This window comes from Erinaceus europaeus, chromosome 23 (genome assembly GCF_950295315.1).
Source record: "Erinaceus europaeus chromosome 23, mEriEur2.1, whole genome shotgun sequence".
Taxonomy (NCBI): Eukaryota; Metazoa; Chordata; class Mammalia; order Eulipotyphla; family Erinaceidae; genus Erinaceus; species Erinaceus europaeus.
In genome coordinates this window covers 6,349,877-6,371,893 of record NC_080184.1, presented here as the reverse complement: position 1 = coordinate 6,371,893, position 22,017 = coordinate 6,349,877, and the positions used below count along the sequence as shown (strand labels likewise).

At 41.8% G+C, this 22,017-nt stretch overlaps 1 protein-coding gene, 2 long non-coding RNA genes and 1 other non-coding gene across 9 annotated transcripts in view; 2 read left to right on the top strand and 2 right to left on the bottom strand.

Annotated features, from left to right (window-relative positions):
* Window positions 1-22,017, top strand: part of LOC103127055 (zinc finger protein 709-like) — a 1,044,365-nt gene that overhangs the window by 982,569 nt on the left and 39,779 nt on the right. Inside the window, exons 1-2 of one of the 6 annotated variants that reach the window (XM_060182137.1) lie at window positions 19,077-19,355; window positions 20,110-20,174. The exons of the other annotated variants lie outside the window; for them this stretch is intronic. The gene's annotated coding sequence lies outside the window, so the exon portion shown is untranslated. Of the gene's footprint in view, window positions 1-19,076; window positions 19,356-20,109; window positions 20,175-22,017 lie in introns of those variants that run through there. 6 annotated transcript variants of the gene reach the window in all.
* Window positions 177-5,091, top strand: LOC132535526 (uncharacterized). The gene is made up of 3 exons (XR_009547308.1): window positions 177-191; window positions 1,454-1,596; window positions 4,882-5,091. It is a non-coding gene; the product is annotated as an uncharacterized LOC132535526 (long non-coding RNA).
* Window positions 815-18,882, bottom strand: LOC132535525 (uncharacterized). Its single transcript, XR_009547307.1, has 4 exons — window positions 18,750-18,882; window positions 18,285-18,501; window positions 11,055-11,184; window positions 815-1,217 (listed from the first exon to the last, which is right to left on the bottom strand). It is a non-coding gene; the product is annotated as an uncharacterized LOC132535525 (long non-coding RNA).
* On the bottom strand, window positions 21,192-21,349 carry LOC132535714 (U1 spliceosomal RNA). The gene has a single exon (XR_009547425.1). It is a non-coding gene; the product is annotated as a U1 spliceosomal RNA (small nuclear RNA).

The following is a 22,017-nucleotide window of genomic DNA, read 5'->3' as shown; positions in this document are numbered from 1 at the left end:
TACTGGATACAAACCAAAAGCTAAACAGTGAAAATTCTATTCTACAGCGAGACATTGGCACATTTCAAAATGAGCTTTTCATACTAAAAGAAGATATTAACAGACGGTTAAGTAAAATGAATGCTACAATAAAATGCATGGAACATCAACCAACGTCAGTAAGAGAAGTGACAGAGGAGTTGCCAACAAATGTAAGTCAAATTGGATTTTCAAAAATTGAAATATAACATGTCACCTTTAGGCGGCCAGGCTGTGGCATACTCATTTGAGTGTAGTCATTACCATCGGATCAGGTACACTGATAAGCAAGAAGAGCGACAAAATTGAAAAAAAAAAAGTTGTCTCCAGGTGTTGGGGATTCGTAGTGCAGGCTCTGAGCCCCAGAAATAACCTTGGAGGCAAAGAAAAAAATGGAAATATTGACAAGACTTTGGAATAGGAGGGATAAATTTCCGTACAATTCAAACCCCTAAAACTCCATATGCAATCCCCTCTCTTGATAGCTCCTCTATTTTCAATCCCTCTGGGAGTATGGACCCAATATCATTGTGGTGTGCAGAAGGTGGAGGATCTGGCTTCTGTCATTGCTTCTCCACTGAACATGGGCATTGGCATGGGCATGAATATGGGCAGGTCAATCCATATTTCCAGCCTGGAGCAGGGATCTGGGGAGACGGAGCTCCAGGACACGTGGTGGGGTCTTCTACCCAAGGTGGTTGGGTTGGCATCCTGATATCATCTGGATCCTGGTGGCAGAGTAATGAAGCAGAAGGGTTGACATTCCACACCTGATGAGAGACACAATCTTTGGCTTTTATTTTAAATGCATTCCAAGAAATTAAGTACAGACCTTAAAGAAATTAATACAAAGAATCGTTCAGATACACATTCAACTTTGACTACAACAGAATTGTATTTTCCCTTCATTATGCTCTCAGCACTGAGATTTATGGATTTTTAACACGTGGCCAACTCTAAAGCTCTGGGGACAAATTCCAGCCAGACAGGAAAGAAGGAAGCAAGTACTTATATGTGTCTGTAATTTTTGCTTTATGGGATTCATTGTTTTCAGCTGTAGGTTTTATATAGAATGAATGTAAGAGCATGCACTCACTCTCACACACACATGTAGGGGAGAGAGGGAGAATGGCACTGGTCAGCTACTTGCGATGTCCACTGCATGTTTGCTTGTTTGTCTTTCTTGTTTATATACAGGCCTAGAATCAAAGACAAGGCAAGCCATGAGACATAATATCGAGTCAGTGTCTCTGTTCTAAAGTTTTGAATAGTTCCACACTTAGACTGCCATAACTTTTGCAGAATGCACCCAACTTTCTCTAATTGAAGAATATCAATCATTTTGGTGTATAACATAAAGAATGTTTATAGTTCCGATGACAATTGGAACATGTTAGTTTATTGTTAGATAAAAAATCTTTTATGCTTTACTTAGGATTCTGGTTGTTGTGAAAAGACCAGAAACATATTCCAAGAAATCCAAGAGCTAGAGGATGAAATTGCTACCGTAAAGCAAGTACTGGATGTAGTAAAACATCATTATAAAATGAGGATGCAAATGCTGACAAAAAAGGACAGGTAAAGACTTCTCATCAGGAAATGAAATTAGAGAACATGAAGTAAAAATATTATCAAAATAATAGAAAATTTAAAAAGAGATGTAAGTCCAATTTGATGTTAAATATTGAAATGTATCATTCACCTTTAGGTAGCCAGGGAGTGGCATATTATTTGAGCATAGTCATTGCCATATGCAAGAACCTGGGTCCAGCCCCTACACCCCACCTACAGGGGAAATACTTCCTGAGCAGGTTTGCAAAAGACTTCCTTTCTCTCTCCGTCTATTTTTCTATCTCCTTTAGATTTCCTCTCTGTCCTATATAATAAAGTAGAAGGAAGGAAAGAAAGAAAGAAAAAAAAGAAGAAAAGGGGGAGTCGGGCTGTAGCGCAGCGGGTTAAGCGCAGGTGGCGCAAAGCACAAGGACCGGCATAAGGATCCTGGTTCGAGCCCCTGGCTCCCCACCTGCAGGGGAGTCGCTTCACAGGCAGTGAAGCAGGTGTGCAGGTGTCTGTCTTTCTCTCCCCCTCTCTGTCGTCCCCTCCTCTCTCCATTTCTCTCTGTCCTATCCAACAACGACAACAACAATAATAACTACAACAATAAAACAACAAGGGCAACAAAAGGGAATAAATATTTTTTTAAAAAGAAAGCATTATTTTAAAAAAAGGAAGAAAAGAAAGGAAGGGAGGAAAGAAAAGTAAGAAAGAAGGAAAAAATGGAAGGAATGAATACTGGATGGAGGGAAGGAAGAAAAGACAGAAGGAAGGAGGAAGGAAAGGAGGAAGAAAGAAAGGGCCATCTGCTGCAGTGGATTCATCCTGCTGGCACTGATCCTCATTAATTATTCTGATGATAACTAAAAGACAGACGAACAGAAAATATCACTTTGAACCTTTATAGGTGATACAAGTTTTTAGAATCAGTTTGCAGTGACAGATTTCTATTATTTTTCACTAGCATTTGTTTTTATTGTTCTTCTATCTTAAACTTTTTCATCCTGCTATTCCTATAATATTTACTGTTAACAAAGTTGTAAATGTGCACCAGTTTTGCCATTTAATGTTTTCTCTACTCAGCATTATTTTGAATAATCTATTACTAATAAGCAAGACAGATATAGCCAGAGAATAATGATTAATGAAATGTTTCAGCAAGCTCTTTGGTTCACCTTCATTTATGTGTGTAGGCACAGAATCCATGTATACTTATTTCACAAACGTGTAACTAAAAGGTATACAGGAAGGTTATTATATCAGCCAGGTAAAAATAAGTATTACCTTCATTATATTTTCACTTTATTTTTTTTTAAATCCTGGAAACATTCATATCTTACAGTAAATAAAGGTTGATGCAGTGCTATGAGGACTGTGTTCAGGGAGATCCAGTCAATTTCCCCCAGAACTGTGTATCGAAAGTAAACCCAGAACTGCTTCAGTGGCTATTAATGTGAGCAAGGCTCACAAACAGGAAGGCGGCAGGTGGAGTAGGCACTTTGTGCAACCCTGCAAATGTTTAGGTCTAATGCTGTGCCGACTATTTTGCCTGTTGGGGCACTGACACCTCTCTAGTGGAACAGTAGGTCTGGGGGACAGTTTGCTGCTATATTGCTGACATTTAACATTATACTATTTGCATTTGCACTTTTTTATTGTTTTTATTATGTTGGTTTATTTAATGGACAGAAACAGTAAGAAATCAAGAAGCAAGAGGATGGTAGAGAGGCAGGGAGACAGACAGATACCCGTTGTTGCACTACTTCACCACTCAGAATGGTTTCCCCTTCAGGTGATGACCAGGGGCTGGAGCCAGATCCTTGATCATTGTCACATGTGTGCTAAGCCAGCTGCACCTACAAGTGACCTCTGGTTTCACATTTTCTAACATAGCCTTAGAAGTCCTAGAGCTGGGAGTCTGGCAGTGGCGCAACGGGTTAAGTGCACGTGGTGCAAAGTGAAAGGGTTTAAGGATCACAGTTTTAGCCTCTGGCTCCCCACCTGCAGGGGAGTCGCTTCACAAGTGGTGAATCAGGTCTGCAGGTGTCTGTCTTTCTCTACCTCTTTCTGTCTTCCCCTCCTCTCTCCACTTCTCTCTGTCCTATCCAACAACAACGACATCAACAATGTTAAACAAGGGCACAAAAAAAGAAAATAAATAAATACAAAAAAATGTTTTTAAAAAGTCATAGAGCAGTTGAATCATATTCTCTTTGTGGCCTGAACATGAAACTGTTCTGAGAAAACGTGTCCTGCCTCAGATTTTTATGTTTCTAGCAACAGTGTGAAGGCAGAAATACCTGACTAATCTAGCAGTACATGTAGGTAATAAAGCAGTCCAATTAAATGACAACACTAAATTCTACAGTTCTTTACTTGGCCAGTGATTTTACTTTGGCTTCAGAAATGCTCAGAAACCCTTGCCATGAAATATAAAATAGCGGACTTTGTTGCTAGATCATACAGCCTTGTGTCTCTCAGTGTACTTACCCCACTCTGCCCCTTGCTCCACAGCACCTCACTGGAATGGAGCACTGCGGCCGCCACAGGAGCAGTCCCTTCTCTCCCTCAGGCTTTGCCCGAGTTTCTACTCTCTGTCAGCCCCACTGTTTCCTTCCCTTTCACTTGTCAAGTTACCACTCCAACAAGATGTCGACAAGTTGTGTGTGCCCCTTTTGTGGTACACTGCAGCATGCCATTGTACACCTGTCATGGTTTATAAAACCTGTATGGAAAACAGATGTTGAGTTTATGAGATGTGACTTGTGAGGTGTGACTTATACCATCTTCAACTTTCTTACAACTCTAGTGCTAGTTGTAGCACCTTAATATGGCTGTTGAATGACTGAGTGAAGAATGATCAAAGCAGAAATTACTCTGTGGGCTGGAGAAACAGCATCAAAGTTATGCAAATGATTTATGCCCTCGAGCTCCCAGGCTCAATGCCCAGCACCTCCAAAAAGCAGTGTTAAGTGGTCTTCAGCCAGAAAGGAAGGAAGGAATCCAAAAGAGAAAGAGAATTAATGAATGAAAGGAAGGAAGAAAGAAATATAGGTGGGATAGAAGCAAAATGTAGGTAGGAAAGAGGAAAGGGGAAAAAGTCAAGATAGAGGAGTGAAGGCCTGCAGACAGATAGGCAGAACAGAAAGTCTGCAATGTTTATAGGCAAATTGTTTTGATAGTAACTTTCTGTTTTGTTGTTCAGGAACAATTTCATTCATAATGCTAAGAAAGGATGACTTTCACTTATGGTAGTTGAGTTGCCTTCAGAATGTTTTAATTAAACATTTTCTGTGCATTTTTCTCTAGATACATAATGTAAAGTATTCCAGATTTCACAGAATTCATTCATAACCTAATGCTGAGCCTCATCCCAAGCAAGACACAGTATTCAGTGATCGAACAGAGGCCTGGGAGTTGTACTCAAAAAGCTCCAGTTTTGGGCCCCGATACGATGTGTAAAGTATATTCTGCATTTCATTTAAAATAAAGTCAATAAATTTTTAATTGCTTCTTCAACTGTGTCTCAGTATTCAATTACTCTAGCTTAATGTCATGTAATCTGAAATGATAAAAGTGTATTTGCTGCACTATTTAGACCACATTTTATTTTGTGCACCGTTCTATGACTTCTGAAAAATCTTGTCCCTTTTTTTGCCTCCGAAGTTATCAAAAGAGTTCCCTACCAGGGAGTTGGGTGATAGTGCAGCTGGTTAAGTGCAAGTGGCAAAAAGTACAAGGACTGGCATAAGGATCTCAATTCGAGTCCCCGGCTCCCCACCTACAGGGCAGTTGCTTCCCAGGCGGTGAAGCAGGTGTACAGGTGTCTGTTTTTCTCTCCCCCTGTCTTCCCCTCTACTCTCCATTTCTCTGTGTCCTATCAATGATGACATCAATAACAATTATAACTACAACAATAAAAAAGCAACAAGGGCAACAAACGAAATAAGTATTTAAAAAATTTTAAAAAGAGTTCCCTGACTGCACATGCATCTACTGAAACATATATGTATATTTTTAAAAATTTATTTATTTTGCCACCAGAGTTATCAATGAGCCTCTGTGATGTTACAAATCCATTGCTCCTTAATGCAACATTTTTTTTTTCTTTTTGTTGGATAGGAATAGAGTCCTGCTTCCCCAGAGCTCTGCCCCACAGGGAAAGTGAAACAGGCTGGGAGTGTGGATTGATCTGTCAGTGCCCATGTTCAGTGGGGAAGCAATTACGGAAGCCAGACCTTCCACATTCTGTACCCCATAATGACCCTGGGTCCATACTCCCAGATGGATAAAGAATAGGAAAGCTATCAGGGGAGGGGCTGTGATATAGCATTCTGGAGGTGGGAATTGTATGGAATTGTACCCTCTTATCCTATGGTCTTGTCAGTGTTTCCTGGAGGAGGCGAAGTCAAGACTGCTGCCTTACAAAGTATGGGGTAGGCCAAGACTGCTAAGCGGGAAGTCCTAGACTAAACTGAAGCTATTCACCCTTTTTGCTTTATGGCGGAGGTGATGTCAAGTCTACTGTTTAGAAGTTACACCTCCTCTTTATAAGGAATTACCATTGCTGCAGCTCTTCAGGGAGAGACTTCCACTCAAATTTTACAAAAGTTGCATAATAGTATAAGAAAAAAAGAAGGCAGAAGAAGGGGAGGCTGCCTTCCTGGAGAGTGACCACAACACCTGCCACAGCTGGGCAATCTACAGGAGCAATGTGTCCAGAGCCATTGCTGCCAGACTCCTGCCTGAGAGATGTCCAGGCCCCTGAGGAGGACCCAGCCCCCCAGCAAGGGGCCCTCTCCAAAGTGGACCCCACCGCTGGGGGCCTTCTCCCCCATGGCCGCTGCTGCCTCCATTATCTCCCCCACACCCTGAAGAGGAGAGGAGGAAAAAAGAGAGAAAAAAGCGGCAAAAAAGAAAAGGATGGAGAAGGGCCGATTCCTTCCCACCCTTTGCTTTTGTTTCTCATCATTGGGGCCAAAGAAACACCATTAATAAACCCCTGGTTAAGCCTGGCTTGACTATCTGAACATGTACATTAAGAGTTGAAACCATCTGCCTTGCAGAAATAACCTTTAAGTGGTATGCTCTTATTAGACAATGCTAAACAAACAAAACAAAAAACAGTTGCCAGAGTATTTTTAAAATCTGCAAGCATCAGAATTAGAAACAAGGAGACAAACAACAGTATCTTTGCTGGTATAAAAAGAAAGAGAGAGGGAGAGGAAAAAGAAGAAAGTATGTGAATGCCTTGTATAAAGGCCTAAAAAAGGAGAGATTTAAGGGAGTTGGGCGGTAGTGCAGCGGGTTAAGTGCACGTGGTGCAAAGTGCAAAGACCCGTGTAAGGACTGGTGTAAGGATCCTGGTTCGAGCCCCCGGCTCCCCACCTGCAGGCGAGTCGCTTCACAGGCAGTGAAGCAAGTCTGCAGATGTCTATATTTCTCTCCCCCTCTCTTTCTTCTCCTCCTCTCTCCATTTCTTTCTGTCCTAGCCAACAACAACGACATCAATAACTACAACAACAATGAAAAACAACAAGAGCAACAAAAGGGAAAACAAATTAAAATTTTTTTTAAAAAGAAAGATTTAAGTCAAAGGAATGTGTTTTAATGTAAGGCTAGGAAGAAAAGACAAAGAAGTAAATAAAACTGAAAAGAAAGGAGATGAGTCTAATGGTTGCTAGATGCTGTCAGATGAATTATTAACAACAAGGGTAGAAATAATTATCTCAACTACAATATCATGGAAAGAGTAAATCACACATTGAAGCTCCAATTTAAGAAAAAAAAAAAAGAGGGCTCCACTACAAAAGACTGTTATATTAAAATGACTCAAAGGACCAGACGTCCTAACATCGGGGCGAGGGTATCCTTGTGTTTTCCCACAGGAGGCAGATTCTCCCATCTGGATTCCTGCCTTTGCAGCCAAAGAACCTGAGGAGACCTCCACCCCCATCACAGAAGAGCTCACCTTACAGGCACAACAGTCCACCAAAGCACTCCTTCACCTCCTAGGGGAAGAGGTTGATTCTTTTATATTATATAACGGTTCATATAATTATTCTTTTTTTAAAAAATTTTTATTTATTTTATTTTTGAGAGATACAAAGAGAGACACACACACAGAGAAACATCAGAGCACTGCTCTGCTCTGGCTTATGGTGGTATGGGGGATTGAACCTGGGATTTAGGAGCCTCAGGTATGAGAGTTTGTTTGCATAACCATTATGCTGTCTCCCCCATATAATTATTCTTATGCCAGATATAGTGATGATGTCCCTATATGTTTCAGCACAAACCCAGAGGAACTTCCCCCAGGGTGTTTGTAAGTAAATTACAGACACCTCTTAACAACATCTCCCTTTAATTTCAATAGTAACAAAAGAGATATTTGGGTTTTAAAATTAATGATGTTGGGAGCTAAAGGTTTGAATGATGCTCAGAGTGATTCTTCTGTTATCCCCTTTCCTTCCTGTACTGGATTTGTAAAAGATTATAATCGTACTTGGGAGTGTATAGATAAAACAAATGGCTTCCCTTTATGGATAAAGTGTATTTTCCCAAAAGGATTAGACTTTGTTACCAAAAACAGACCTGGTATAGAAATAAGAGTTTGTTCCTTTCCTAACCCAGATATGAATTGCAGATTACATTATCAAAAACAGAGTACTGTTTTTAATTGGTCTGACTCTTTAGTACCTAGCCTTGAAACAGTGTTTAGGACAGAATTTGGACTAGGATGGGTTAATCCCTTATACTCAGACAAATTGATGACAAAGATTCATGAGTGTATCCTGATGTATTTAGGCTTTTTGCCACTATGAACTAAGTTTATTTACAAAGGCCTCAGGGGCCTTCAGTAGGTAGTGAAATCAGGGCTTGTATTTCTTCACCGCATGCCTTGCTTATAAAAAATTCTTTTGCATCTCTTGCTATAAGCAAAGATAAATCTGGGATCTTTACTATTGAGTGTCAGGGCTGTATTTTGACAAATTATATTACTTCTTCTATGGGTGTAGAAATGTTGGTAATTTTACATCAACCCCCTATGGCATGCTCCCAGTAGAACTAAGAGAACCATGGTTCGACAACCCAGGAATTAAGGCTCTGATCACTATTACAGATGCATTAAAAAGACCAAAAAGGGGATGTGGGAGACAGCATAATGCCTGAGGCTCCTAAGTCCCAGGTTCAATCCCCTGCACCATCATAAGCCAGAGCTGAGCAGTGCTCTGGTATTTCACACTGTGTTTGTGTGTGTGTGTGTGTGTGTGTGTGTGTGTGTGTGTGTGTGTGTCTGCATCTCTCTCAAAAATAAAATTAATTAAAAAAATTTTTTAAATGGAACTAAAACAAAAAAGCCCAAAAAGATTTATAGCTGCATTAATATTAGGAATCACAGCACTGATAGTAATTATTAGAGCAGTAGCTGTATCAACTACTTCTCTAGTACAACAAAAGCATACTGCTCACCTTGTAGATCAGCTTTCAAAAAATGATTCTGCAACACTTATGATACAGGAAAAGATAAGACAGAAAGTTAGATGCTAGAGTTAATGCTCTTGAAGAGGCAGTCCTACACATAGGGACTCAGATTCAAAATATTAAGACCAGAATGACCACTAGAGACCACTCTAGCTTTAAATGGATTTGTGTTACTTCCTTTCTATATGATACCACCCACCCATGGGAAAATGTTAAAAACCACTTGAAAGGTCTTTGGTCTGCCACAAATATGTCTTTAGATTTATAATACTTGCAAACACAAGTCCAATCTGCTGGGCAGGCTCATGTGCCATGGGCCAGTGCTTCAGAGGTGACTGCTTCCTTTTCTGAACAGCTTCTTAATTTTGTTTATAATAAGACATGGACTTCTCTTCTAATAAATCTAGGCATTATTTTGGCTGTTATACTCATACTCCTCCTTGTACTTCCAGCCATCACCTGACTCCTGAACAAAAGCATCCAGTCCGTTCAACTGGAATTAGAGACCTTCTTATTAAAAAATAAAAAAGGGGGAAATGGTGGAGGCAAAGTCAAGTCTGCTGCCTTACTAAGTATGGGGCAGGCCAAGACTGCCTGCAAAGCGGGAAGTCCTAGACTAAACTGAAGCTATTCATCCTTTTGTTTCAAATTACCTTGATAATTTGAGGACTTATTTGCTATGTTGGAAATACACAAATATTACCTGGGGACAATAAAAAGAGATCCCCAGGGGAAGTACTTGGTGACAACAATTATGGCAGTGAGTGTAACAAGACTAAAAATGGCCTAGGAGCTTAAGTTACTGTACTCACTAAGAGGCTTTCAGAAAAAGAGCTACTTGACAATACTACAGCTGCTCTATTAGCTGGACTCAGACCAAAAACCAGAACTATGGGTGGCTGATAGTATGGTGATAATATGATAGTATAGTAGACTGTGGTCTACACCTAAATATAAAAGGCCCTATTAACTTACCCTCACCCACAGACCCCCTGCTTCCATTTACAGGTATCTATGATGAATATAGAGGTTGTGTAGTTAAATAGCTAACCTTAGGGTATGTGGGTAGAAGTTAGTAAACTTTCATGTATGCAAAGGTTAGCCAGAAGAGAGCCCCCATGGTGTGTCCTTACTTAACAGCAGAATATTTCTTTAAGTAGACAGCTTATGAGATATTACAAAAGACTTGATTTATATGATCTAGTTAGGCCCATCCAAGAGTGGGTTAAGAAGAAAAGCTATTAGATTGTGTTCCAGGGAGAAATGTTTACTCAAACAGAAGGTCAGAACAGAGAGATAGTGAAAATACAGATGGTCATTTCAAGGAAACTTTCAAGGGAAAATTTAGGCTACACCAGACCAAGGGAACTTTCAAGGGGAGATTAGGATGCCCCAGACCAAGGAAACTTCCTAAGGAAACACACATAAAATAATCATAATGTTGCTAAAGATTATTCTTAATGTTAATAAAAAGAACCATACATGTCAACTGTATCTTTGATGTTAATGAAAACAATTTTACATGATGTCAAGTATCTCCAGGTAAAAACTGTTTAAAAATCAAGCTCTGCAGACAAAGGCCAGAGGTGCCTCTCTCCTGCACTTGAAGCAGATGACATGTCTCTCACTTCATTCCACTGACTCCTGTTTCCTTTTGGAACCCTAATAACTTTTGCAGGTGCCGTCCCCCAGCAGTTTCCATTTTATAAATAAAAGTTAAATAACAACAACAACAAAAAAGAGTAAGTGAAAACAGAAATACAAGAGTTTATGTAAATAGAATCTCATGCCTGATGGTCTCAGGTTCAGGTTCTATTCCCTGACACACCATAAGCCAGGCATGAGCAGTGCCCTGGCAGAAAGAGAGAAAAGAGACAGACAGACAGAAAGAAATATGATGGGCAAAACAGAAACAGTAAATTAAACATGTATAAATTAAAATACAACTTATTCAAGAGGAAAAAGGAACAGACTCTGATGTGGGGCAAGTCACTTACCCAAGAAACTACCATCTCTTCCTCTTTCCCTGAATGTCTTTCCGGCCAGCAAATGAAGATAAGTTACAGCAATAGCTTGAGACACTGTTTAAATCTAGCAGCACAGCCTCTTCACTGGACAGTATGGCACCTAATATGGAAGATATTGTAATGAATAAAAGGTACAATACCCTAACTTTGCAATGTAAAAAGAAGAGATTATTGGAACATTTAGTGCATTATCCTTCTTATTAGGACTACTACAAAGCCTACAAATTCAACTGACATCTCATTCCAACGCTTTCATTGTTCTTCAACGAAAGCATCCACAAAAACATAGCAAAATGTCTATTAGTCTTTTTACTTAAGTCAAGTCTCACCTAAATACTGCTCAGAGATCTGTTTTAAAACAGTAATATAGATGATGGGTGGATGAATGGAGCCAAAATGGCAGCTTGAAGACAACAGCTGGCATAAGCTCTGCAAGGAAGCTGCTTTAAACCTGGGAATTTCGAGTGAGGGTCGGAATTCCAGGCTAGTGGCAGAGAAAGAATGTAGGAGAGCTCTAAAGAACCAAGGAAGAGCCCTATATCCCACTCTTACACTGGCAAACCGAGGCTGAAAAGGACTAAGGAAACATGGAGCTGGCCCACAGGCTATGAATTTGACTCTTTCCCATTGCACCCCAAGACCAACATCCACACCAGAGGAGTAAGGGAACCAGCTGCAGACAAGAGATTACTAAAGATAATTTCTTTATCAAGATGCCAAGCTTGCTCAACAATTTGTTTGGCTTTGTATGTTAACTCTCTTTTCAAGCACCAGGTTCCAGGTGTCATCAGGATGCTAGCCAAGCTTCCCTGGATTGAAGACCCCACCAATGTGTCCTGGAGCTCAGCTTCCCCAGAGACACACCCTACTAGGGAAAGAGAGAGGCAGACTGGGAGTATGGACCAACCAGTCAATGCCCATGTTCAGCGGGGAAGCAATTACAGAAGCTAGACCTTCTACCTTCTGCAACCCTCAATGACCCTGGGTCCATGCTCCCAGAGGGATAGAGAATGGGAAAGCTATTGGGGGAGGGGGTGGGATATGGAGATTGGGTGGTGGGAATTGTGTGGAGTTGTACCCCTCCTACCCTATGGTTTTGTTAATTAATCCTTTCTTAAATAAAAAATAAATAAATAAAAAAGATACCAAGCTCAGCGGGAGCATCCAGAGGAGGGGTTTCTTTTCCCAAGCAAAGGGGTTTTTGTTTGTTTGTTTGTCACAGGCACTAGAGCTCAATCTGAGTGGCTGAATACCTGACCAATTTCTGCCTCTCCTGGGGGCATTGAGAATAATGTCATTTGATTTTGCTTGGGTTACTTTATCTATTTTTCTTTCTCTGTTATACCTACTGAACTTGATTGATAGTTGCTTCTTGTGATTGTGTGGTTTTGCTTTGTTTAGGAAGGGGAGATGTTGTGTAGCCAATCTGGAATAGTTTAATCTAATCTACAGTCTGATTGTTAAGAGTTTTATTAATCTGGCCTTTTTTTTTTTACAAATTTTTTCCATTTATTTATTTTTAAATATTTATTTATTCATTGCCTTTTTATTTATTTTATTTGTTTGTTCCATTTTGTTGCCCTTGTTGTTTTATTGTTGTAGTTATTATTGTTGTTATTGATGTCGTCGTTGTTGGAAAGGACAGAGAGAAATAGAGAGTGGAGGGGAAGACAGAGAGAGGGAGAGAAAGACAGACACCTGCAGACCTGCTTCACCACCTGTGAAGTGACTCCCCTGCAGGTGGGGAGCCGGGGGCTCGAACTGGGACCCTTCTGCCGGTCCTTGCACTTTGTGCCACGTGCACTTAACCGGCTGTGCTATCACCCGACTCCTAAATAAATAATTTATAAATAAATAAATAAAAAGGAGTAGGGTGGTAGCATAGCGGGTGAGCACAAGTTAAGCCTGCTGCCATTTGTTTGTTTGTTTGGATGCTCTATCATTTGTATAGATCTCATTCAACAAGGATCTAGCAGGCACATGCAATGGTGGAGGAAGGAAGGAAAGATAGCAAGAAAAAAGTCCCTGCCCTTCAGGAAGTCAGTGTTCCAGTGAAGTTTGCCTACAGGGAACAGAGTCAACTTCCAACTCTGTAATCCATGCAATTCACTCCCAGGCCATCAGGAGAGAAGGAAGTTATTTTGTTATTTAGATCATCACTCCTGGATGGTGGTAGATAACATAATTTTATCCAAAAAGACTATCCAGCCTGAGGCTCTACTAGCCCAGTACCCCCCACACCACAATAAACCAGAGTTGAGCAATACTCTGGTTAAAATAATAATAATTCTTAAAAGAAAAAAAAAAGAAAAAGAAAAGAAAATCACTCCTGAATTAGTCAGCCCCTTCAGCTAAGGCATGTTCTTTGCTGTTCTCTTGACGTGCAAATCAACAGCTGGCATGCAGGAGGCATGGGCACAGACAGGGGGATCAGCCCAGGGAGTGCCCCCACCCCACCTGAGCTACTTGAGATCTCACTGCAAGATCTCATCTGTCATCTAAGCTCAGGGCCCTGCTGATGCCCTTGGTCAGTCAGTCCTGAATGAGTGTTTGGGCATGGGGCTAGGGGGCAAGGTGCTGTGTTGATGATGGAAGACACATGCCCCATCTGTGGGGAGATGGAACAGAGGAAGGACCTGGTTGATGAGCTCCTGTCTGATCTTTGGTTAAACACCTGTAAAGACAGGGCCTAGCAGATCCATGCACACCCTGTCTACACAGATCTCCATGAAGGATGGAGAAGAGGACAGTGATGGCTATGAGCCACTTGGACACAGGTAAGAGGCACTTCACTGAACCCATTTCCAGGCCTCTGGGATGTCTTGGTGAGTGATAATGACAGAATCATCAGGTTATCAACAGCCCAGCAACTTGAGCTTGCCCAGGACATCCCTTCCATGATTTCTCTTTTACCTTCACATTGAAGAGGTTGGGGTGTGAAGAACCACAAGGCAGCCTAACCTAGAATGGTCTAACTTACTTGAGCCACTTGTTCACCTTACAGACAGTTTGTTTATCTTAGCAGACTTCCTGGCAAGTGTTGACAAATGACCAGATTCAAACATGTGCAGCATCTGAAAGCCTTTGTCACTGAGGTTCCCACAGGACAGAGCACCTATAAATTGGGATATGTCAGGAGAACATATTTATGCCACATACCTCTGGCCAAGTGAGCTGGGTATGGGGCTATATGTCTGTGTAGTGGTTGCCTGGTTACAGGTGTTGCAAGGTCTACTGGGGACTAAGGCCAAGGAAGTGGCTTCACTTCTTGAGAGTCCCCTACCTGCTAACTGTTTTCTATCTTCACTATGTGCATATCTATATCAACATAGTCATCTCCACAGCTCCCTGGTAAGTCCTAGATGTAGCTTATTCAATGCAGTGATAGATAATGAACCCAAGACAGTGCAGACAATGATGCTGAGCAACTTCTGTTGTCCAAATTTTTTTGAGACAAAGTGAATATAATGCACAGACACCCAATTAAAGGAGGTTTAACTTGCAGTCATTAATAAAAGGCAATTTCGGGAGTTGGGCAGTAGTGCAGCAGGTTAAGTGCATGTGGCGCAAAGCGCAAGGACCGCCATAAGGTTCTGGGTTTGAGCCCCCAGCTCCCTACCAGCAGGGGAGTTGCTTCACAAGCGGTGAAGCAGGTCTGCAGGTGTCTGTCTTTCTCTCCCCCTCTCTGTCTTCCCCTCCTCTCTCCATTTCTTTCTGTCCTATCCAACAACAACAACATCAATAACAACAATATTAACTACAACAATAAAAAGGGCAACAAAAGGGAAAATAAATAAATATAAAACAAAATAAAAATAAAATAAAATAAAAGGCAATCTCTGATAATTGACATAAGCACATTACTCTCTTATTATACCTTTTAGATAATTTTTAAATTTATTTATTTATGGTTGTAGTTACCTTTTAGATAATTTTATGAGGTCTACAAATAGCTTGTCTTCATGTATTTTCTTTTTACTTTCTTTATTAGTTACTTAATGGTATTTCAAAAAAGTACAAGTTTTCAGGGGTATAATTTCATATGCACACATATGTTTATAAATCACACATTGCACCAATGTTGTTGTCCTCTGCCTGATAAAACCCATAGTTCTCACAGGAGGAGGACAACCAAAATAAAAAGTCCCAAGTCCCAATGATAACTCTGGTGGCAATTAAAAAAAAAAGAAAGGAAAGAGAGTAGGGGAGATAGCATAATGGTTATACAAATAAACTTCCATGCCTGAGGCCTCAAAGTTCGAGTTCCAGTCCCCCACACCACCACAAGCCAGAGCTGAGCACTTCTCAAAAATATTTTTTAATATTTAATAAAATATATATTAATATTTAATATATTAATATATTTTACTATTTAATAAAAATATACATATTTTAAATTACATTGATTTTAAACATATATATACATTTTAAATCAATGTAATTTAATAATAATATCTAAAAATATTACAGTGCCCACAGTCATTGTTCTTACACTTAAATTCTAACTTTCCTTATACTTCCTCATCTGTATAATTTAAACTTATATACCTGCCCCCATGCAGAAGATAATTATTATTCTTCCAGGTATAATGAAATTCATAACATTTGTGGTGCCTTTTTAAGTCTCACATAAGCTATCTGATCCTTTATTTGGCTCCCCACCTGAAGAAGGGGGGGATGTCACAAGTTGTGAAGCAGTCTGGAGGTTTCTATCTTTCTCTTCCCCTTTCTATTACCCCCTTCTCTCTCCATTTCTCTATGTTCTATTCCATTTAAAAGGCCATGGATTTGTTCTGCTGGCACAAAGCTCCAGTGATAACCCTGGAGGCAAAACAGACAAAATAAAACTGGAAGCATTATTCCTCTGACCTAGTTACTAGTCTGGGCTCCCCACTATCACCATTACTGTTCAACATAGTGTTAGAAGTTCTTGCAGGAGTAATCAGGCCAGAGCATGGAATTAAAGCGATACAGATTGGAATGAAGAAGTCAAACTCTCGCTATTTGCAAATGATATGATAGTATACATAGAAAAACCTAAAGAGGGGGCTGGGCAGTAGCACAGCGGGTTAAGCGCACATAGCACAAGGACCGGCGTAAAGATCCTGGTTAGAGCCCCCAGCTCCCCACCTACAGTGGAGTCACTTAACAAGCAGTGAAACAGGTGTGCAGGTGTCTTGTCTTTTTCTCCCCCTCTCTATCTTCCCCTCCTCTCTCCATTTCTCTCTGTCCTATCCAACAACGATGACATCAATAACAATAATAACTACAACAATAAAATAACAAGGGCAACAAAAGGGAATAAATATTTTTAAAACATAGGATGACAAAAAAAACACACCTAAAGAATCAGGGTGGAGGTAGATAGCATAATGGTTATTCAAAGAGACTCTCATGTCTGACGCTCCAAAGTCTCATGAACAGAAGTTGAAAAATAAGTACAGAAGGGAAAACACTAAGCAGAACTTGGACTGGCGTTGGTGTACTGCACCAAAGTAAACGATTCAGGGGTGGTGGGGATTGTTCAGGTCCTGGAAGATGACAGCAGAGGACTTGGGGAGGTGGTGGGATGGTTAAGTGAAAAACTGAGAAATGTGACATTATGTCCAAACTACTGTATTTGGGAGTCAGGTGGTGGCACACCTGGTTAAGCACACATAGTACAAAGCACAAGGACCCATGCAAGGATCCCAGATTGAGCCCCTGGATCCCCACCTGCAGGGGTCTGCTTCACAGGTGGTCTGCAGGTCTCTATCTTTCTCTACCCTTCCCATCTCAATTTCTCTCTGTCTCACTGAATAAAATAGAAAAAATGGCCTTTAGGAGAAGTGGATTTGGAGTACCAGCACAGTGCCCCAGTGATAACCCTGGAGACAAAAACAAAACCAAACCAAACCTACTGTCTTTTACTGTCTACTGTAAAACATTAATCTCCCCAATAAAGGAAAAAAAAATGGAGGGGAAAAAATCAAGTGAGAAAAGCCATGCTTTGTGTTTCCCAATAGGGGTTCAGTTTACTGCTGTGGGTTCTGCACAGGTCTGGTGAGTAGAGTGGAAATACAGACACCTATGGATGGCCTTAGAATTGACTCAGAAAGAATAGCAGGGCCAAACAAGAAGGATTTAAAAGAAATGGGATATTGAGGATTGAGTGACGGTGCACCCAATTAAGCGCACATAGTAGGAACTGCAAGAACCCACTCAGGATTCCAGGTTTGAGCTCCCACTTCCCACCTGCAGGGGGGATATTTCTTGAGTAGTGAAGCAGTTCTGTAGGTGCCTATCTTTCTCCCTTTCTCTTTATCTCCCCCCCCCCACCCTCATGTCCTCTATTTCTCTCTGTTCTATCCAAAAAAAAAAAAAGAAAAGAAAATGGCCTTCAGGAGCAGTGGATTCACAGTGCCAGCGCTGAGACCCTGTGATAACCCTAGAAGAAAAAATAAATAGATAAATGAGATGTTACTGAACTACAGGGACCTGGTCTTCTTGGGTGAGAAGATCTCAAGAGGAATAAGATTGTATTTTTTATCAGTTCTATCCAGGGATTTTTTTTTTCCCCAAAAAATTCAAGCATAGTGGTCCAAGGGTGGCACAGAAAATAAGGCATTGGACTCTCAAGCATGAGGTCTGGAGTTCAATCCCTGGCAGCACAAGTGCCTGGGTGATGTCTGGTTTGTTTCCTCTCCTCCTATTTTTCTTATTAATATATAAATAAAATACTAAAATAAACAAACAAAAAAACTGGTGCTACTATAATCGTGCTACTATAATCGTGTGAACACCTTTCACCTATCTCTTCATGCCCTTCACTTTAAGGTGGGGGAACTGCTTACATTTCTCTAACAAGCTTATTAGAAGGCAGTACAATCATGGGACCCTTCTGCTAGTCACAGCTAAGACCAGAATGAGTTGAATAAAAACAAAATACAGCAGCTCCAGAGATGATTTAACAGACAGTAAAAATTTAAAATGTATCACAAAGAAAAATAAAACCGAAAAAGAATTAGCTGATCAGTGGTCTGGTAGAAAAAAAGAAAAAAGAAAGTCCTTAGGGCAGGGGTAGACAGCATAATGGTTATACAAAGAAACTCACGCCTGAGGCTCCAAGGTCCCAAGTACAATCCCATGCACCACCATAAGCCAGAACTAAACAGCGTTCTGGTAAATAAGTAAATAAATAAATATAAAAGACGTCCTTACTTTCTATGTACTGAAACCCCAGGTCCAAAAGAAGGCAGAGCACTCATAGCTGCACTGGACCCAACTGGAGGCTGCCAGGTGCTGACAAACATGCTGATTACCCAACCTGAACATCTTGCCTGCGGTCAGCAGGTCCTTCCTTGCTCCTCCATCCTAGGTCCAGATCCCAGCACCCTCAGCCGAGAATGCGACTGGACCCAGAATCTCTGCACCCACGCTGCAGGAGAGAGAGAGAGAGAGAGAGAGAAAAAAAAAGGAAATGAAGATGATCTCATTCCCTTTCCATACAGCACTGTGTTCAGCAAGCTCACAAAGGATCAGGACACATCACGGAGAGTCCAGTCCCAGGGTAAAGTGGAGGTGGTGGTCTGACCAGGGAGAGGCCCCCACATATGGCTGCCTCCCAGTATATTCTGGCAAGTCTCAGGCAAACCCTCTCAATCTCAGCACCACTGAGCCACTCACGATATCCCGTCCAGTGCAGAACTACTGAAGACTCCTCTCCAAGGACCAAATCAGCAGAAGATGAGAGCCACACCGAAAGAAAAGTAGAGAAAAGAGAAGGTCCCAGAAACAGAAGCTCGATGGCCTGTGCGCCTTACTTCCTGCAGTGTCGTCTTTCACTTTGCAGCACCGCCCACCAGCAGCCCAGATTGATCCATGTCCACTGTCTCAGAGTTTAATTGGGGGAAGCCCTTGCCACACACACTATACTTCTGACTGGATAATGTTCACGTCCAATCAAAACCAGAGATGTCTAAGCAACAGGAATGCGGTCCAATGGACTTCTGCAGAGGCTGTGCCCAGACAACAGCAAAACAAGAAATGGCGGGTGAACCTTTAGTAGCTCTCTAAAAGCTTCAGCAGTTAAAAACCGACACTGCCAACAGCTTTCTCACCCAGTTACGTTACTCCTGCTCGCTCTCTTCCCTGCTGATTTGCCCTGTGAGGTGCAGAATGGCGACCCCGCGCCCTGGATACTTGGCACTGCTCACTGTGCTCAGGTGCAGACCGCACTCTGCAGCCGGCAGCCTGTGGATGCCCAGACCTGCTCTGCTCTGCTCTCTGCAGGTAAATTCACAGACAAGCATGGATAACAACAGAAAATGGTATTGGCACGGTGGGTATCAGCAGTGTGGCACAGGAAGCTTAGGGGGGTTTTGTTTAGTGTAGTCTACCTGAATGGAACAAACAGGTGAGTTGGGTGCTTTGAAAAGTGTACAAGATGCTACTGGACTAGACTCAGTGCTAAGGGGAAGGGGGCAACTGAGGCCATTCCCCATTCCCTCCTGGGGGGGGGGGGGGTTCTAGGCTGACTCTGACAGTGAAAAACCGCAAGAGAGCCGGTCATGTTTCAGAGAGATGAGAAATTGAAGGAGAGATGAAGCAGAAAGTACAAGCCATGTAGCATGTATACCCTGAGACACACAGAGAGAGGAAGGACAGAGCCTGCTGGTCTTCCAAGCTTTATAGTTTCTTTGGAGAAAGGACAAGAGCCTCAGGAGATGGGCTTCAGAATATATATATATATATATATATATATATATATATATATATATATATATATATATATATTCAGGGGCTGAGTGGTGGCACACTTATGCCTGCACATATTGCAATGTGCAAGGACTCAGGTTCAATCCCACAGTCCCCACCTGCAGGGGGAAAACATTGGTGAAGCAGGGCTACAGGCGTCTCTCTGTCTCTCTCCCTCTCTATCAACCCCTTCCTTCTTGGTTTCTGGCTGGTTTTACCCAATAAATTTAAAAAATAATAAATATAACATATATTTATATATAATCAGTGTTCCTGTTTGTCTCTTTAGGATTTTCTAATGGAAAGATGACTGACCACCAGAAGAATGTTGCTGAGAGCCAGGAGCAAAGGGTGGTGAGTGTGGGTCCCCAGGGCTGGCAGGTAAAGGGGCTGCTTCAAAGAGGCAGGAGTGTGGCTGGAAGCAGCCCCGAGGCCGAGGTCTCTGGCTGAGTCCTCCTCATCCTGACATGAGCCCCTGCCTTAGGCCACAGGAAAGAGTCCCCAGACCTGTATTGTCCCCATGTGGGTAGACTGGACACCAGACTCTGCCCTCAGCCTCCAGCATTGCGTCCCTTGGGTCCAACCTGATTCTCCCCAGACCAGAGGTGGAGTTGAGTCCTTTTCTATCCTTGAGTGAGGTTGCTGGCTCTGGAATCAGGACCTTGACCTGAGTTGTGGAACCAGGGAAAACAGAAGCCCCTCGAGCAGGATGCCGAGGCTGGGAATGTCGCATTTGTGCCCAGCACCCTCACCTTCCACCTGTGTCCACTTCAGCTCAGATGGTGTTGCCCTTATAAGTAAATGTAAGTAAGAGTGGGAATCCACGCAGTGGTGCACCCAGCTGAGCACACACATTACGAGACACAAGAAGCTGGGTTCAAGCCCCACTCCCCACCTGCAGGGCCAACATTTTATGAGCAGGGCTGCAGGTGTATATATTTCTCTCTCCTGTCTTCTACCCTCTCAATTTCTCTGTCTTATTAAATAAAATAGATTTTTTTTAAAAAAAAGGAAAAAATGGCCCCAGGGCCAGGAGGTGGTGCATCTGGTTGAGCACACATGCTATAATGCTCAAGGACCCAGGTTTGAGCCCCCAGCCCCACCCATAGGTGGAAAGTTCCATGAGTGGTGAAGCAGGCTGCAGGTGTCTCTCTGTGTCTCTCCCTCTCCATCACCCTCTTCCCTTTCTATTTCTGTCCCTATCCAATAAATAAAGAAGTAAATAAATAAATGTAACTAAAAAATTGAAAAAGAAAAAAATGGCTCTTGGGACTGGTAGATTTGTAGTGCTGGCACTGAGCCACAGCAATAACTCTGGTGGCATAAATTATAATAACAAAATAATAATTTTTAAATTATTATTATTTTTTACAGGGGAGAGCACAAACGCATCCCCCCATAAATTATGCAGTCGAATTTCCCACATTTGGAGAAATCACGGGGGTCAGCAAATCCGGAGGGCAATGGATAAGCCTCACCCTGGGAAAACCACCTTCGTGATCATGGTATCTCCCCTGCCAGGTAAATATAAATTTTTTTTTATTTATTGAAGAGAGATGGTCAGAAATCAAGAGGGTAGGGGAACATAGAGAGGGAGAGAAACAGAGAATCACCAGCAGCCCTGTTTACCACTCATGAAACTTCCTCCCCTGCAAGTGGAGACCAGTGCCTTGAACCGGGGACCTGTGCATTTAAATGTGTGCCCTTAACCAGGTGTGCCACGGCCCAGCCCATTATAACTGAAGAAATTTATAATCTTGGGCAGGGGTAGATAGCATAATGGTTATGCAAAGAAACTTTCATGCCTGAGGCTCCAAAGTCCCAGGGTCAATCCCTTGCACCACCATAAGCCAGAGCTGAATAGTACTCTGGTTAAAAACAAAAGAGATTAATAACCTTTATTTATTGTTTAGAGATAACCATAAATTGAGAGCGGAGGAGAGAGAGGGAGAGGGAGAGGGTCCTGCAACAATGCTTCACCACTTGCAAAGCTTTTCCCCCTGCATGTGGGGACTCAAGGCTTGAACCTAGGCTCTTGCAAATTCTCACATGAGCATTCAAGCAGTTGGGCCACCACCTAGGCCCTAAAATAATATTTTTTATTATTACTTTATTTATTTGCTAGAGACAGTCAGAAATCAAGAGGGAGATCTAGGTGAAGGCAGGAAGAGAGACTCTGCAGCATTGCTTCACCACT